Below are 19,383 nucleotides of genomic sequence, written 5' to 3' on the forward strand. Positions count from 1 at the left end.
ATATTCTAATAGTGAAATGCATCACTCTCTCTGCCACCCATGCCACCCATGCCATCAGCAGCATGGGGATGGCAGAGGGAGGATCACTGCAGGAGCTGGGGAGCAGAGTCCAGTTACTCACCTTGGGCTGGAACCATCTGAAGAAACTGGCATCTGAGCAATGCTGAACGAAAGCCACTAGCTACAGGTGCTGACCAATTTTTTTATATCATGGCCTCATTATACTTCAAAGCTTGAAAGAACCTTAGCAATAGATCCTCTAGCTGGATGTTCCCCAGGAAAAATGAATAAGAATACATTTTACTAGAAAAATAAAGTGCACAGTATATTTTCAATCAGACAGTGGTTGCACTGTTGTACTTTTTGATTATAAAAATGAATAAATCACACAACAAGTCAAAGTCCTGTTAAGTCAATTCTATGTTTTCTCTATGAAAATGCCATCAACACATGCTTGAAAAATGAGACAGATATGGATGAGGGATATCTATCCAATCCAAAATGGTTGTAATTACTGGTACCAAAATGGATGTAAGGATCCATAAGAATGTACCCTACCCCTAGAGGACAGATCTATATATACTGTGAACTTAAAAACTCATCTGACTTCTATGTTTTACAGCTATAGAAACTAAGGCCAAGAGATTAAGCAACTTGTCACAGTAATCTATCATAGTCTACACAAGTAGTTATTGCCTAAGTCCGGAAGAAAACTGGTCTCCTTGACTTCCAGGTTGGCGTTCCTCATTGTTCAGAGATGCACAGATGTGATCTGTTTAAAATATTCTTATCTACATAACTGTATTGTTTAAATTACTGCACACATTTATTTTAACTCACTAATTCAGACTAGTCAGTGTGGGACTATCAGTCTGGCTTATTAAAATACCTAACTTATTTAAAAATAAATCTATGATTTTATTATTTTCAAGTACTCTTAGCAACTTCACCTAGATAGGAAGAGAAGAATTTATAATGAGCAATATTTTTACCTACTAAAAATGCATTAAGTGCATCATAAAAAATTAATTCAAAATGGGTCATAGGCCTAAATGTAAAGCCTACAACCAAAACATTACATAGAAAATAACCTCTGTGACAATGGGATAGGGGCAAATGGTTCTAAAACAGCAAGAGGACAATACATTTAAAAAAAGAATTGGTAAGCTGAACTTCATTAAAACAAAAAATTTCTGCTCTTCAAAAGAGACTGTTGAGAGAATGAACAGAATGGGAGAAAATATTTGCAATTCATTTATGCAATGAAGGCACTGTAGCAAGAATACATAAAGAACTCTCAAAACTCAATATTAATAAAACAACCCAACTTTTAAAAAATGGGCAAATGATTTGAATAGGTACTTCACCACAGATATACGGAAAACCAAATGAAAAGATGTACAATGTCATTAGTCACTAGGGAAATGCAAATTAAAACCACCGTATGATATCACTACACACCTATAAAATGGGTAAAATTAAAAATACTGATTGTACCAAGCGTGGGCAAGAATGTGAAGGAACTGGGACTCTCGTATGCTGCTTTTGGAAGTATGAATTGGTATAACCACTTTGGAAATCAGTTTGACAGTTTCTTAAAACGTCAAACATACATCTACCATATGAACCAGACAGTCTGCTCCCAAGGTATTTTACTTAAGAGAAATGAAAACACATGTCCATATAAGCACTTGTTCAAAATGCTCATAACAGCTCTATCTGTAATAGCCCAAACTGGACACAGCCAAACGTCCTTCAACAGGTAAATGAACAGTGTGACACATGATAGAATACTACTTGGCAATTAAGAGAAAGGAGCTATTGATATACACAACACCATAGATGAATCATAAAACAATTATGCAGAAAGGAATCAAACAAACAAACAAAATACATACTGTATGATTCCATTTAAACATAATTTCAGAAAACGCAACTCATCTATAATGACAAAAAGAATACTGGTTGCCTAGGGATGGGGTGTGGGGGTTGGAAGGGGTAAGTAGGACTGATTACAAAGGGGCACAGGAAACTTTCAGGGGTGATGGGTATATTCATTATTTTGATCATGGAGTTCGTTTCGTAGACATCTGTATAAGTTAAAGCCTATTGAATTTCACACTTTCAACCATGCAATTTACTATATGTTAATTACATCTCCATAAAGCTGTTTTTAAGAATTAAAATAAATGCCAAGCATAACACCAAACTTTTTATATGAACTACTTCATTTAAACATAACAAAAACACTTTGAGATAGAGGACGTTGTTACATCAGTTTCCAGGCTCAGAGAAAAGAAACTGAGGCTCAGAGAGATTGAGTAACTTTGTTACTCAGTAATTCACAGAGCTAGCTAGAGCTTTACAGAGCAAATGCAAAAGCATTTTCACTTTGTGTCAAATACATGCTTCCAAAGCACTTAACCGTTTTTTAAGATAATTTAAACAGATCCCAGCAAATATGTTTACACCATTTATTTGCTCAGCAAATCTCTTTTTGTAGACAGCACATGGGTAAACGTCAGCCTATAGTTTCAGGATCATCACAAATTATAAAATTAATAGGGTTCAAATTAAGGTTTCAGCAACTTAGAGAAACAATCCAGGTTCTAACATGTCACAAGCCATGCTCAGTGGAAAACAAATTCAAGATCAGCCGAACACAGGGTGGAAGAGATAGGCCAGCAGTGTTCTTGCTGTCACCTGGAGAGATCAAACAGCGTCATTTTTCTTCAGGAAAAGACTGACAGACACACACACACACACACACACACACACACTCACACTCACACTCACACACTCACACACCTGACAACCAAAACGCTGATCACGCCATCCTGTGGGTGTTTCAAGTTTCCAGATGGTGCCCTAAAAGTACACCAACTGGTACTATTTCATCTTTTCGTATGGCAGAATAGTATTCCATTGTGTAAAATCTATGTAACTTTACTAACAACTGTCACCTCAATAAGCTTTAATTAAAAACAAAAAAAAAGTACACCAACTGGAAAAATAGTAAATGCGGCTCCCTCACTTTACATACAGTAATGATTTCCTATCGGATGTGACTGACCAGTAACAGGTCAAACACATACGATATCCCCAGTCAGAAATCACTGGGCAGCACTTGTGTGGAAGGCTGTGAGACAACTGCAGGCCATCTGGGGAGAAAACAGAAGCATGCTCACTTCTCTGGCTCAAATCCTACCAGGTTTCAAAGCGCCTCTTCAAAGAAATGACTTCCACCATCCCTTGCAAATGCTTTCCAAATAACGGAGTATATACCTGTGTTTGATTTAGGGGGAAAAGACAGGAGACTAACTTGGTGCTCCTTCAGTCACTACCAGGTTCAAGTTTTTCAAATCCCTCACCCCCGACCCCTGCATTGCTGTAGCTATGCACAGTGAGAAACTACAGAAAAATGAGCCATTTCTAACAACATTGTGCATTGATTCATTTATTTCATTTCACACCCATATTAGTTTTTCCTGAAACAAAGTTCTCTATTGTTCCCCTTTCTGGCTCTGGGATCCCATTACTCTCTCTGCAACAGGTTTAAGGAACAGGAAGCGAGAGCCCAGTGAAGATGCCCACCACGTTCAGGCCCCATTTAAATCAGTTATAGTTCTTATCTGATTTCAGACATTCCCTAAAACATAAGCATGGATAGCACACAGCATTAGAAGAATTGTTTTCAATTCTTGTACACAATCTTCTCACAATCAATTAATCCTTTTTAATGGGTTTTTAAATGCCCCTTCAATAACATTATTGTCTGCAAGCTATTCTGAGACCACCATATGGGCCAAAATATTGCAAGCATCCAAGCAACACCTAGGATAACACAAAAGCTCATTTTTCTTCCTGCCCCCATCTGATTCCTCCTGAATCATTATAACAACGATTTTACTTTCCTTATATGGGACAAAAGATTCTGATTTCCTTGCATAGCACTGACACACAGATGAGATATTGACCCGTGGCTTTTTAAACCCCAAACTGTAGGCTTTGTTTACATAACTTTAAGTGCATGATTTGAAAGAAGAAAGAGGAACTTTCTTCTCAAGGGTAAGGTGGATCTTTTTCCTAACTACCTAGAGAACGCTTCAAAGCCCTGTTCTGCCTCAAAGACTCAAAGAGGAGCTAGAGAAAAAGCCTGCTTGCCAGGGAAGATGGCTCACAAGCTCATTTAAGGAACTGAGATTCTCTACTCCCCTGTCAGAGAAACAACCCTTTCTTCCCATGAAAAAGGATGAGAAGCACACTCATTCGTCAGATACTTTGCAAAGCTGACCTTGCCAACAGCACTGGGACTTGAACTTGCAGCCAAGGAGATGAGAAGAAGCTGAATATTAACACCTCAGATAATGTTTCATTCCCTTCTTATTAAATGCTGAGATTATGATGAGCCCATCAAGATGGCACCGGAGAAAAATAATGTAGGTTACAAGGGAGGTCGGTGGAATTCCTCACACTAGATAGAGGCTTTTAGCATCCAGAATGGTCCTGCCAGTGCAAAATGCATAAGTATTCTCACAGTCCTTCCAAAGGGGAGGAGATGGAGGTTACCTTTATGGGGGAAAATATACAAAGTATGATCAAAAAATGCGGTGAATGTTTAAATAAAAAATATTATTACAATAAAAGACACATTGGCATTAATCCCCCTCAAAATACTCCCCCTCACTTTGAACACACTTATCCCATTGTTCTTGCCACTTTCTGAAGCAGTTCTGGAAGTCCTCTTTTGTGAGTGTCTTTAGTTGTGCTGTCGTAGCTGCCTCGATGTCCTGAAACATTTTGACTTTGGGGAAGAGCCAGAAGTTGCACGGGCACAGATCTGGTGAATAAGGTGGATGAGGACACACCAGTAATGTTTTTATTTGACAGAAATTGCTGTATCAGAAGCGATATGTGCCATGGAGCATTGTCATGATGAAGGGTGATTTATGGCACACCTTAAAACACACCTTCTCTCAACCATAGCTCACACCTGACCAACTGCACCGAACAAGTTGAAACTTGTCACACACTGTTACTAAGGTTCGACTGGCCGCTTCCCATATTGAGGATCCTTGCCTTCCATTGGATGGCACTGGGCACTAGCATTCACCGTATTTTTTGATCACACCACGTACCTCTCCTCAGTCTAGCTGCAGCATGGTGAGACTGAAATGGAGACACATCACCACTCGTATCAAACAGTAGCTCAGTAAGAGGTAGAGTCAAACTTCTGATGTTTTTTCTGTTTTCTGAATCAGTGGTTCTCATTTTTGGCTGCAGGTCTGAATAATCACCAGTGCAACTGCTAAATACTACAATGTCCTGGGTTCCACCCTGCAAGACCCAGCTACAACATAGCTGTATGCGGCCTCTAGGATTTTTAGTGTAAGATCTCCCTGGAGAGACTCAAGTGAGCATCATCAGTCACTACCAGAACACAAGCTTCGTGACCATTATACAATCCTTTTTTTATTAATAAAAATAAAACTAGAGGATCTTCCTATGTCTTGCCTACATGAAAGTATCCATACAGTTAATGAACAACCATTCATGGGGGGAGCGGGGGTCAGGAGGGAGGAAGCCAGAGACAATTACGGAAAAAACTATATTAAACCCATATCATCAAATTTCACTCCGGTGGGTAAATGCCCATTATTCGTCAAAATAAGCTTTCCAGGAGGTAAATTTAAGGCTGATACTATCACATAACACAAACACACACACACACACACACACACACACACTACTTCAAGTTATTCGCCATATTTCTCTCTAAAAATCCACTCTTGCAAAAAATAATGATCATATAGGCAGAGCATTAAAAAACAGGGCCATTTTTCCCACAATGACTTCAGATTACAAACCACACTTATCTGGTACTTTCCATAAATTTAGAAGTAGTCATTTAGGGGGAAAAAGTAAATAAAACATAAAAAGAAATTAAGTGAAATAAAGGGACATAACACATTGTACCCTATGATTGACCCATGAATCAAATAACTAATACTTGAATCTTTCAGAAAGTATGCTAAAACCCAGCTTCTTAGCTTGTGCTACAGTATTGATCACAGTAGCCTCTGGCCGCATATGGCTATACTGAGCACTTGAAATGTGGCTCCCGCCACATATTGCAATATTTTGGACAAGGTTAAATAAAATATATTACTAAACCTACCTTCACCTGTTTCTTTTTACTTTTTAATTGGCTGTAGAACACTTGAAATTACATCTGTGGGTCTCATATTTGCACTGAACAGTGCTGCAATAGTCCTGCATCGTTATTTAGCTCTTCTAAACCTTGCCTGTCCCCTAGTGTCAGAACTCAGGCAATGCAGGAAAGAAAGTTTTCAAAACCATCTGTAAAAGTACAATTCATTGTAGTCTTTAAAGTAAAAATAGAAGCTTACATATACAGTTTTATTACTTGAAATTTTCACAAATAATACATCACATGTAAGACTCACAAACTGTAGTAGAAGTTATGTTCCTCACCCAGTTGTTATCTTTGAAAGAAATAGGGGTTTCTTATGGAAAATTAGGGCTAAAATAGTCATTCCAATCAAAAGCATCTGCAGGATTCCTACAAAATTTCAGTCATTAGAAGGGACAGAAACCTCAGCCCAAACTTGGATGCAATGACTACTCTTCAAATAATTTATCCTAAGTTAAAAATAATACCCTTCACCAAAACACACAATCACAACATTCATATTTCACATTATCATTTGTAATAGAGAAAACCTAAATGTCCATAAATTTGAACAGTGCAGAACCTCTATAAAATGGAATACATTCAAAAGGAGGAAGCAGATCTCAATAATGAGATCCATCTTCACAGATGATGAAGCAGGTTCAGAGAGGTTAAGTGGCATGGACAAGGTCACACAGCCAGGATGCACAGAACCAAGATGTTTGACTCCAGAGCACCAACACTGAACTCCATTTACTGCTGCATCCCAGTGTCTCCAGTTTTACAAGGCCTTCACACCTATACAAAATATATTAAATAGGAGGCTTTACACTGAAATAGATTATATTAAATAGTAGCTGGGCACCACAGCATTCGGTGGAATTGAAACAGGCCAAAACAGGTCATACATAAAGCTCTCTGGGGAACTGGCACTATTGAAATAAACTTATAAACCAGCAGCACCCAAGTTCAGCCACATAGGAAAAGTAGCTCTGATTCTGTTTTCAAAGGGAAAAATTTAAATATTTTGAAGTGTCCAAATATTCCCAGGGATAGGTCTCCAGGATGTGGAGTGGTCTGTGCCACAAACTCATCCTGTCTACACCTATGAAGCTTTCACAAAGATCCTTAAATGACTAGTTCCATGACCCAATGTTCTGCAAATGCCAGCATCTTTCCACTTCCTTATGTTTGCTGCCCTCTTGCGGGGAAACATTCTGCTGACTGGGGTGGAAAAGGAACAAAAGGCAAATTGCTAGTTGAGGAAATAATAAGGCTAACTCTGGCTTCCTTTAAAAGAAGCTAACCTACCAATTGGCCCCTTCCCCTTATCTGAGGCTTAAGGTACAGAAGTTCATGTGGTCTCCTGCTCAATCATGATGTCAAGTAGAATCTTAAAAACAACAGGGGTTCTTTTGTGTTTTCTAATTCCTTATCAATACTATCTCTGGACACTTGGGGAAGTTTATGAAAGATTCCAACCACTTATCCTGTGAAAACTAGGTGGGGTTTTTTTTCTATTTTTATTTTTATTTTTATTAGTTTCAGTTGCACAAGACAAAGTAATACTTAGACGTATATCATTTATATCCCTCACATTGTGTAAACCCTCCTCCCCCCATCCACTATCCCTCTGACATCGCACAGAGCCATTACATTTCCACTGTCTCTATTCCTAATGCTGTACTCGCTTCTTGTAAGTACATACACATACACATATATACATATATACATATATACATATGTATATGTATATATATATATATATATATATATATATATATATATATATACACATGCATACATATACATACAAACTTGTAGTTGACATTCATTATTGTTCAGCTTCAGCTTCAGGTGTACAGTGCAGTGATCAGGCATCTACATCATCCCTGAGGTGGTCCCCCTAATGAGACAAGTGTAATCGGATACCCTACAAAATCTTTATTACATTATTGATTACGTTCCCCAAATTAATTTTCAAAACCCTGTGGCCATCTTGTGGTTACCAACTATTTTCTAAACCTCTCACCTTCCCCTTATCCCCACCCCACCCCCCGCCCCTCTAGCAACCCTCAGTTTTTCCTCTATGTCTCCCAAACTGTTTCTGATTCAAGTTCATTCATTTATTCTTTTCTTTAGATTCCACATATAAGTGAGATCATATAGTATTTGTCTTTCTCTGTCTGACTTATTTCACTTAACATAATGTTCTCTAGGTCCATCCATGTTGTTGCAAATGGTAAGATTTCCTTCTTCTTTATGGCTGCATAATACCCCATTGTATAAATGTACCAGTTTCTTAATCCAGTCATCTACCGATGGGCATTTCGGTTGTTTCCATGTCTTGGCTATTGTGTATAGTGCTGCAATAAGCATAGGAGTGCATAAAGACTTTTGAATTGGAGTTTTGGATTTCTCCAGATAGATACCAAGGAGTGGGATTGCTGGATCATAAGGTAGTTCCATTTTCAGATTTTTGAGATACCTCCATACTGTTTTCCATAGTGGCTGCACCAATCTGCATTCCCACCAACAGTGCACAAGAGTTTCCTTTTCTCCACATCCACGCCAGCACTTGCTGTTTGTTGATTTATTGATGATAGCCATCTTGACTGGGGTGAGGTGGTATCTCATTGTGGTTTTTATTTGCATTTCTCTGATGGTTAGTGAGGTTGAATATTTCTTCATATGTCTGTTTGCCATCTGTATGTCCTTTTTAGAAAAATGTCTCTTCGTGTCCTCTGCCCATTTTTTAATTGGGTTGTTTGGTTTTTTGGAGTTGAGTTGAGTGAGTTTTTTATAAATTTGTGATATTAACCCCTTATCAGATATATCATTGGCAAATATCTTTTCCCATTCAGTAGGATCCTTTTTTGTTTTATTGATGGTTTCCTTTGCTGTGAAAAAGCTTTTTAGTTTGATGTAATCCCACATGTTTATTTTTTATCTTACTTCCCTCGCGCGGGATATATCAGTAAAAATCTTACTCCGGGTAATGTCTGTGAAGTTTCTTCCTATATTTTCTTCTAGGAATTTTATGGTTTCAGATCTTACATTTAAGTCTTTAAGCCATTTTAAGTTTATTTTTGTATATGGTGTAAGGAGGTGGTCCAGCTTCATTGTTTTGCATGTGCTGTCCAGGTTTCCCAGCACCATTTATTGAATAGATTATCTTTACCCCACCGTACATTCTTGCTTCCATTGTCATAGATTAAATGGCCATATAGGCATGGATTTATTTCTGTACTCTCTATTCTGTTCCATTGATCTATGGGTCTGTTTTCATGCCAGTACCTTGATGTTTTGATTACTGTAGCCTTGTAGTATAATGTGATGTCAGGTATTGTTATACCTCCCACTTTGTTCTTATTTCTCAAGATTGCTGAGGATATAGGGGGTCTTTTATGGTCCCATATAAATTTTAGGATTATATGTTCTATTTCTGTGAAAAACATCGTTGGTAGTTTGATAGGAATTGCATTGAATATGTATATTGCCTTAGGCGGTATGGACATTTTAACTATATTAATTCTTCCTATCCATGAACATGGTATGTGTTTCCATCTATTTGTATCTTCCTTCATTTCTTTCTTCAGTGTCTTATAATTTTCTGAGTACAGATCTTTTACTTTGGTTAAATTTATTCCCAAGTATTTTACAGTCTTTGAAGCAATTGTAAATAGGATTGTTTTTTTAATTTCTCCTTCTGACGCTTTACTATTGGTATATACAAATGCAACTGATTTCTGAATATTAATTTTGTATCCTGCTACTTTACTAAATTCATCTATCAGTACTAATAGTTTCTTGGTGGAGTCTTTAGGGTTCTCTATATATAGTATCATGTCATCTGCATATAATGACAACTTTACTTCCTCATTACCGATTTTCTTTTTCTTGTCTGATTGCTGTGGCTAGAACTTCCAGCACTATGTTGAATAGAAGTGGAGAAAGTGGACAACCTTGCCTTGTTTCTGATCTTAGGGGGAATAGTTTTAACTTTTCCCCATTGAGTATGATGTTAGCTGTGGGTTTATCATACATGGCCTTTATTATGTTGCGATATGATCCCTCTATTCCCACTTTCTTAAGGGTTTTTAATCATAAATGGCTGCTGCATTTTATCAAATGCTTTTTCTGTATCTATCGATATGATCATGTGATTTTTATTTTTCATTTTGTTAATGTGGTGTATCACCTTAATTGATTTGCGGATGTTGAACCACCCTTGCATACCAGGGATGAATCCCTCTTGATCATGGTGTATGATCTTTTTAATGTACTGCTGAATTCTGTTCACTAATATTTTGTTGAGGATTTTTGCATCTTTATTCATTAGAGTTATTGGCCTGTAGTTTTTTTTGTTTTTGTTTTTTTGTGGTGTCTTTGTCTGATTTTGGGATCAGGGTGATAGTGGCTTCGTAAAAAGTGTTTGGGAGTCTTCCCTCCTTCTGGATTTTTTGGAAGAGCTTGAGGAGAATAGGTGATCATTCTTTTTTGAACGTTTTGTACAATTCACCTGTAAAGCCATCTGGTCCAGGGCTTTTGTTTGTTGGGAGATTGTTGATTACTGACTCAATTTCCCTGGTGGTAATCAGTCTATTCAGGTTTTCTGTTTCTTCTTGAGTTAGCCTTGGAAGGTTGTATTCCTCTAGAAAATTGTCCATTTCTTCCAGATTGTCAAATTTGTTGGCATATAGTTGCTCATAGTAATTTCTTAAAATTTTTTGTATTTCTGCGGTGTCTGTTGTCACTTCTCCTCTTTCAGTTCTGATTTTATTAATTTGGGTCCTCTCTTTTTTTTAATGAGTCTGGCTAAAGGTTTGTCGATTTTGATAATCTTCTCTAAGAACCAATTCTTGGATTCATTGATCTTTTCTATTGTTTTTCTGGTTTCCATTTCATTTATTTCTGCTGTGATCTTTATTATCTCCTTCCTTGTACTCCCTTTGGGCTTATTTTGCTGTTCTTTTTCCAGATCCCTTAAGTGTGAAGATAAACTGTTGAATACTGATTTTTGTTGTTTCTTTAGGTAGGCCTGCAATGCTATGAATTTCCCTCTTAGGACTGCTTTCACAGCATCCCATAGATTTTGGGTCGTCGTGTTTTCATTTTCGTTTGTCTCAATATATCTTTTGATTCCTTCCTCGATCTCCTGGTTGACCCATTCATTATTTAGTAACATGTTATTCAGCCTCCATGAATTGATGTGTCTTCCAGTTTTTTTCCTGTAGTTCATTTCTAATTTCATAGCACTGTGGTCAGAGGAGACAACTGGTATGATTTCAATTTTCTTAAGTTTATCAAGACTTGTTTTGTGGCCTAACATATGGTCTATCTTGGAAAATGTTCCATGAGTGCTTGAGAAGAAAGTGTATTCTGTAGCATTAGGGTGAAATGCTCTGAAAATATCAATTAAATCCAAGTGGTCCAATGTGTCATTTAAGGCTGTTGTTTCCATATTGATTTTCTATCTGGAAGATCTGTCCCTTGTCGCCAGAGGTGTGTTGAAGTCCCCCACTATGATAGTGTTACTGCTGATATCTGTTTTATATATTTAGGTGCTCCTATGCTAGGTGCATAGATGTTTACTAGGGTTATGTCCTCTTGTCGAATCGATCCCTTTATTATTATACAGTGCCCATCTTTGTCTTTTAATATGTTCTTCATTTTAAAGTCTGTTTTGTCAGATATAAGTATTGCAACTCCAGCTTTTTTCTCATTTCCATTTGCATGAAATATCTTACTCCAACCCTTCACTTTCAGCCTGTGTGTGTCTTTTGATCTGAGATGAGTCTCTTGTATACAGCATATACAAGGGTCTTGCTTTCTTATACACTCAGCCACCCTATGTCTCTTGATTGGAGCATTTAATCCCTTTACATTTAAAGTGATTATTGATAGGTACGTAGTTATTGCCGTTTTTAAATTTGTAGTTAGATTGTTTTCATCTTTCTTCTATTTACAGAAATCCTTTTAGTATTTCTTGCAATGCTGGCTTGGTGGTAATAAATTCCTTTAGCTTATTCTTTTCTGGGAAGCTCTTTATCTCCCCAATAACTTTAAATGATAGCCTTGCTGGATAAAGCAATCTAAGTTGTAGGCCTTTGTTTTCCATCACTTTGAGTATCTTCTGCCAGTCCCTCCTGGCCTTCAATGTTTCTGTAGAAAAGTCGTTTGATAGTCTTATGGGAGTTCCCTTGTATGTAACCCTCTGTCTTTCTCTTGCTGCTTTTAGGAGTCTCTCTTTGTCTTTAACCTTTGCCATTTTAACTATAACGTGTCTTGGTGTGGACCTGTTTGGGTTTATCCTGGTTGGAACTCTCTGCATTTCCTGGGCTTGTATGTTGATTTCCTTCATCAGGTTAGGGAAGTTTTCAGACATTATTACTTCAAATATGTTCTCGATCCCTTGCTCCCTCTCTTTACTTTCTGGTATTCCTATGATGCGCATGTTGTTGCGCTTGATGTTATCCCATAGGTCTCTTAAACCATCTTCATTGTTTTTTATTCTTTTTTCTTTCTGTTGTTCTGTTTGGGTGATCTCTGCTAACTTGTCTTCTAAGTCGCTGATTCGATCCTCTGCTTCATCTAACCTGCTGTTAATTCCTTCAAGTGAGTTCTTTATTTCGGTAATTGTGTTCTTTAGTTCTAACTGGTTATTCGTTATGATTTGTACATCCTTCTTTATGTCGTCTCTAAGCTCCTTAAACATTCTTATCAGCAGTGTTCTGAACTCTGTCTCTGATAGGTTGGTTATCTCTGTTTCATTTGGTTCCATTTCTGGAGGTTTCTTCTGTTCTTTTATTTGGGACATGTTTCTTTGTTTCCCCATTCTGGCTGACTCTCTGTGTTTGCTTCGATGTATTAGGTAGATACCCTAGAGTTCTTAGTTCTTGCTGGGTTATCTTTTGTAGTATGTGTCCATTATATCTGACTTGCTCTACTTCGTTCTTCTCCTCTGCGTGTGCTCCAAAGGTGACTCTTGTGTTGTATATATTGTCCTGTTAAAGAAGATCTTTAATTGCTTTTCACTTGTGAGTAGGTGGGGTTAACTCCTAGGCTGACTAGTTGTGAGACTTGGCTCTGCCCACCGCAGGGTGTTCTGTTGCACGAGGGTTGACCGCTTAAATGTAGTTTGGCATCTATGGGCTCTTGTGTCTGTAGAGAATTCCCTCTAGGTGTGTCACTTGTAGGTCAAACCCAGTACTACTCTGGTTTGGTCTGGAGTTGGCCTCTGGGTATGTTGATTCTTGTGCCTCTTAAGCTGGGCCCTGGTAGGGCAATTTCAGAACAAAGCAAATCACCAAGCACAACAACAACAACAACAACAACAAAGAAAAAATCAAATACATTCACATGTAAAAACAACCGACAACCCACACTCAACACAGGCAAAGGTATCAAAGTTATAAAGACAAAACAAAACAAAACAAACAAACAAACAAAAAAGCAGCACCAGTCTTGGCTTAAGCCCACCAAGTAATCTCCAGGTTGTCCTTCCTCTGCTGTACCAAAGAGTCCCCTGCGTATTGTGCAGGCAGAGCCGGTCACCTGGTGCCCAGAGTGACATTGGGACTGCAGATTTAGATGCGTGGGGCTGAGGGGTCTGGGTGATAGTTTCTACAATGTCAGTACAGTTTCCGCCCTTGCCTGCACCTATGCGCACTGAGAGTAGCACCACCAGCCCTGTGTCCAGTTCTCCTGAGTCTTAGGGCACTTCTTCTGTGTGTGTGTGTGTGTGTGTGTGTGTGTGTGTGTATGTGTGTGTGTGTGACGGTCAGGAGATTTCTGAGCTGCTGAAAGCCCGGAGCTGCGTCTGCCACTTACTGCTGATCCCTGGGAGCTCCTCCGCAGATGTAATTGCTCCGCCCTAGGCAGGCCAGAAAGGGTGGGGGCTGGGGATGGAGGGGTCTTCTCTCTCCCAGCCCAGCCATGTCACATTCCTCCCGCAGGCCAGAAAAGGTGGTGGCTGGGGGTGGAGGAGTCTCTTCTCTCCTAGCCCAGCAAAAATCACACTCTTCCCAGCCTCTTCCCTGGGTCAGAGCTGCCCGCTGGTCTTCCCAGAGCCTGAGCACTAAGGCTTCTCTGTAATCTGACACTACTCCTCAGTTCAGGGGCCAGTTTAAATCTCTGGAATGGTGGGGGTAGGATTGCAAGAGCGGGGGGAGGTACCCAGGTATGGAGTTTGTGTCCTTTGTCCGACGTAGGGCCCAACTGGCTGCCCCCTCAGCGGGAGAGATCAACTGTGGGATGCAGGGAAAGAGCCCACCTCCTGGCTTTTGTGTTCTCTGTTCCGTCCTGGGATCCCAGCATCTCTGCAGCTGCGGATGCCGGCGGCGTTTCCACAGCCACACATGCAGCTGCATCTCCACTCCACGCCTTTCCCTCTTCCCCTGCTTGCCCAATTTGCCCACCTTCAAGTAATCCATGTACGAGTCTCTTAGCTGTTCTGCGTGATGAGCAGAGAGTCCTTTGATGGGTTATAGATGTCCCGTTTGTGATAAGATCAGGAGGAGAACTCAAAAAGTGTGCCCTGCTGCCGCCATTCCTATGACGTCACTCTGGATTTATTTTTTAAAATCATAATTGAGTGGCATGCAGACGAAGTAAAAAATTCTCTTAGCCCATGTGGCGCTCCAGACACGGGCAGCGATGCTCCTGGGGTGCAGACAACAGGGCCGCGGTGGCTGGGACCGCAGAGAAACTAGGTGGGTTTTTTATTTTGTATTGGCTTTTAATGTTTGAACAAAAATGAAACTTCAAGTCACACCTAATAACCCATCTCCCCAAACTGCGGGGGAGTCCCACCTTCTTCCCTTCCATTTCCATCTTAGAGAAGTGGGTTGTAAAATTTCTCCTTGTTTATATACAACCCTCAATAAGCCATTCTTCTCATCCAAGCCATTAAAAGCATCCAGTAAACCTGTAACTAGGGTTTCCTAGGGCCACTGTTCCTGTAATTGGCCAGCACCAAGCATAAGCCCTTGGGACAGTCCCAGGAGCCCTTCTGGACACTCACACACAGGCCCTGCCATGAGCGCTGCAGCTTGCTCCTGCCGCCAAGCTTCCTTAGGTACCTGCTTGGTGAGTGAAGACCTGAGAGAACTTCATAGCATCTCCGTACACAGCCCCCAGCTGCTTCTGACCCTTGGGTTTTCCAGCAGCTGAGCTCTACACTAGGAAGAAAACAACCTGGCCATGGCAAGGATCCTGGACTTTCTTCTCCGGAAGGTCATTAGAGAAAATTTACAGCCCCCACCCCTCCGCACCACACATATACGCGTGCGCGCGCGCCTGCATACACACACACACACACACACACACACACACACACACCCTCACTGGAATGGGAGTGGTGGGAGGAGCAGCAGGAAGGAACAAGGGAAGAGCCACTCCACTGTCCTCCATTCACAAAGAGCTTTTGCCAATTGACAAGTAAACAATAGAGAGAGCCAAGGGGAAAATGAATGAAGGATTAAAGAGCTCAAAGATAAACAAATAGTCCACCAGCACAATAAGAGTCTTTAGTCAAAAAGAGATGCAAGTCAAAACAATCAGATAGCAGTTTTCATTACTATATTGGCAAAAAACACAAAACTTGAAAGCACCCAGAGTTGATGAGGATGTGGGGAACCAGCCCCTGTGACACTATTAAAATGTTAATGTGCTATGTCAGAGGCTGCAGGGTACTCACCAAAATTCGCATTCTCCCCTTCTCCTGAGTCCACAACTAGTGTTCCCCAGCTGCCAGGCAGTTGGGAGTGGCCATGGGCAGAAGCTCCAGCCAATGGCAGGACAGAGCGAATGGTGCAGCCGCATCCAGGCCTGGCTCATCAACACCTCCCAGGTACACCCTCCTGGCCCACCTCCCCTCCCAGCCGGCCGCAATGCAGACCAGTTCAGAACAACCATAGAAGCCACAGGTTGAAAATGAGAGAGCTTCCACCTACGTGGGTTCCAAAAACACTGCAATAGAGGAGGATCATGCAGCCAATCTTTGACCCACCCAGCACTCATGAACAAAAAATGAAAGTTCTTTCACTGGAGCCATTATGCATCTTTGCTCTATTTGTTACAGCACTTAGCTTACTCTAACATATTCACATGCCATTTAACTCAGAGTTTCACTACTAAGAATTCCCCTGAAGTCAAGACATACATATTTGCACAAGACTAGTAACAAGATCAATGTCCACCAAAATTAGGAGTGAACAAACAACTGATGGCACATGCACACAACAGATGATGGCACAGTGTTAGAGCATGATATAACTCCATAAGTGCTCAAGTGAAAAAAATCTCTAAACTCTATTGTTAAATGGGGACGGAAATGAAGGTACAGAGTACACAGTGACTGACGCATGTGTGTACACACATGTGGGTATGCACATTCTTTTTTTCTAGGGCTTAATGGTTAATTTTATGTGTCAGCCTGAGTGGGCCATGGGATGCCCAAATATCTACTTAGACATTATTTCAGGGTGTGTCTGTGAGGGTGTTTCTGGAAGAGATCAGCATTTGAATTCGTGGAGTAAGAAAAGCAGGTAGCCCTCCCCAGTATGCCTGGCCTCATCCAGTCACTGAGGACCTGAACAGGTTCAAAGGTGGAAGAAGGCTGACCTCTGTTCTCCGACTGACTGTTGAGCTGGAACATTGATCTTCTCTGGACCTCCTGGTTCTCAGGCCTTCAGACTCAGACTGGACTCTACACCGTCGACTCACTGGCTCTTAGACCTTCAAACCACAAAAGCTGGCTCTGCTGGGTCTCCAGCTTGCAGGCTGCAGATCATGAGACTTCCCAGCCTCCACAGTTGTGTGAACTAATATCTTATAATAAATCTCTTCACACACACACACACACACACATCTCGTGTTATTACACTTCACAGATACTGAGTTTTCATGAATATTGAGGCAAAACCCATCCAATAGTAAAAAGATAACAACTGGCTGAAGGCTCAGATGATAGTTTGCATTTTTTAGCAATAAAGCATTTTTTAACCTATGTCTGTACATTGTTTTCTTAGACATAATGCTATTGCACACTTAGAAAATTACAGTAACTTTTATGTGCACTGGGAAACCAAAAACTCGTGTGACTCACTTTACTGTGAGGTTTGCTTTATCTGTGGTGGTCTGGAACTGAACCCACAATATAGCTGAGGTGTACGTATCTCTTTTTTGTTTTGTTTCTCTAAGGAACCCAGACTAATACAATAGTCAACAAAAAGTTAAGAGGATATCTTTCACACCTGCCTATATTATTTGGAATTTTACCACCAGCAGAGAACTATATAATTGATCACATAGTGACAAATGGACAAAATTAATCATCTAATAATAAATATTCATCTAGCACAGACTATATTCCAGGGACACAGCATAAGAAACATGTAAGGGAGTAAGACTTCATAGTAGCATTCAGGAGCCCTCACTCTCAACAGGTACACTACCTGCAGAAGGCCAGAGGTCAGCTTTGGGGGTCCTGGCTGTTAGGCAAAGGATGCTTTTGTGAAGATATTATAGTTGTCCAGGCAGCAAGCAGGTTCAGTAAGAGAACAGAGCCCCCTGCAGGCAAGCAACCATCTTGATTGCTTTGTCAGTTGTTTAGCTGAGGGAATGGGAGGGACTTAAATTCCAAAGATGAAAGAAGAAAGAATCCCTCAAAAGCCAAAGAAAAACCCAAAACCAGAGGATATGTGATGATAATCCAAATAAAATCATCTAGAAATTCTAGGGTGAAAATTTCATTTCTTTAGCAGGATTTAGCCAGGTTTTGCTCAGACATCTCTTATACCAACTGCTGTCGAGTGAAGATATTATCCACATTTCTGGTGTATATAATTTTAACCTTAATTTATATTTATCCCTGTAGTTCAACCTTTTCCAAATTCAAAGTATTATGGTAGGAAACGAAGATTTCCACTCAGATAAAAATTGAAGGTTCAGTCATGTCCTTTATTTCCTTCAAATGTTAATCATTTTTCAACACAATCCCTGAAGCCTACTTCCTAGAAATCTGGAAATCGGCTGGTGATAACCCACTCCACTGAAATGCTTTGCCTGTTTGCTAACCTGACTCCACTGACACCCAAGAAAAGAGATGTGTACTAAACAGACAAAGCTAATGACGTCAGCACTCTAGGACACTAGAGAACAAACTCATCAAAAGATACACAACACAATAACCAACTAACTGGGGGCACTTACAGGGCACATGGTATGGATTTTATGCCAGTTCACTGAAATTTCAATTATTATTTTGCTTTGCCTTCTTGAAACTTGAGGAGTGAAAATTGAGTCATGAAAGATTTTAAAAATTATCTTAAGTCTAAAATTATGCCTTAACCTTAAAGTATCAGAATAACTGAGTGGAAAGTATGACCTGTGTATGTCTGAGGGTCAGGATAGCCAACAAACTTCTCCATATACAAGACCTTTTAGAGAGAGACTTTACAATTCTGGCACATACGTGGTTTATAGTTCAGCTTCACTCTTTCACTAAAAAGTCAAAGCATGCCTGGCACTGTCACACCTCAGATCACCAAAGCAGAGAGAGTAAATTAATTGTTTGGCAACAAGTCTTCTGATAAATATAAATTATTCAGGAAAATATAATTCACTGGGAGTTTCCATGTCTGTGTCACTTTAAACATATATATAACAAGAAAAGGCAGAGAGAAACAGACACACACACACACAAACACACACATGCTTTATTGATTATGTTAATCTTTCTTTAGAAATAAGCAGAGTATAGACATGGGTCTCACTAGAAATCGGCATGATTCTCTAAAACTAGAAACATTCCATTTTAGGGCCCATGAAAGAGTTACCGCCTCCTTCTTTTTCTTTCTTCTTTCTTAAACGATTCATCATCTTTACTCCACACATCTTAAAAGGGTCTGAAATTATCTGAAATTACCTGAAAGTTCCCTTTACTATAGCCCTGATATATGTATATATATATATATATTGCAATATTGCTATGTGTATATATATATATACATATATATGTGTATATATATAGCAATATTTATATATATATATATATATATATATATATATATATATATATTGCAGCTTCCTTTGAAGGCAGAATTTATATATATACAAATAAAGTGCTGTTGGAGCATTATTCACAATAGCCAAGATATGGAAGCAGCCTAAGTGTCCATCAATAG

The 19,383-nt window shown here is 39.6% G+C and overlaps 1 protein-coding gene across 2 annotated transcripts in view; it reads right to left on the bottom strand.

Annotated features, from left to right (window-relative positions):
* TAFA4 (TAFA chemokine like family member 4) overlaps window positions 1-19,383 on the bottom strand; it is a 202,286-nt gene that overhangs the window by 127,951 nt on the left and 54,952 nt on the right. The window lies entirely within an intron of this gene.

This window comes from Rhinolophus sinicus, linkage group LG10 (genome assembly GCF_036562045.2).
Source record: "Rhinolophus sinicus isolate RSC01 linkage group LG10, ASM3656204v1, whole genome shotgun sequence".
NCBI classification, from domain to species: Eukaryota; Metazoa; Chordata; class Mammalia; order Chiroptera; family Rhinolophidae; genus Rhinolophus; species Rhinolophus sinicus.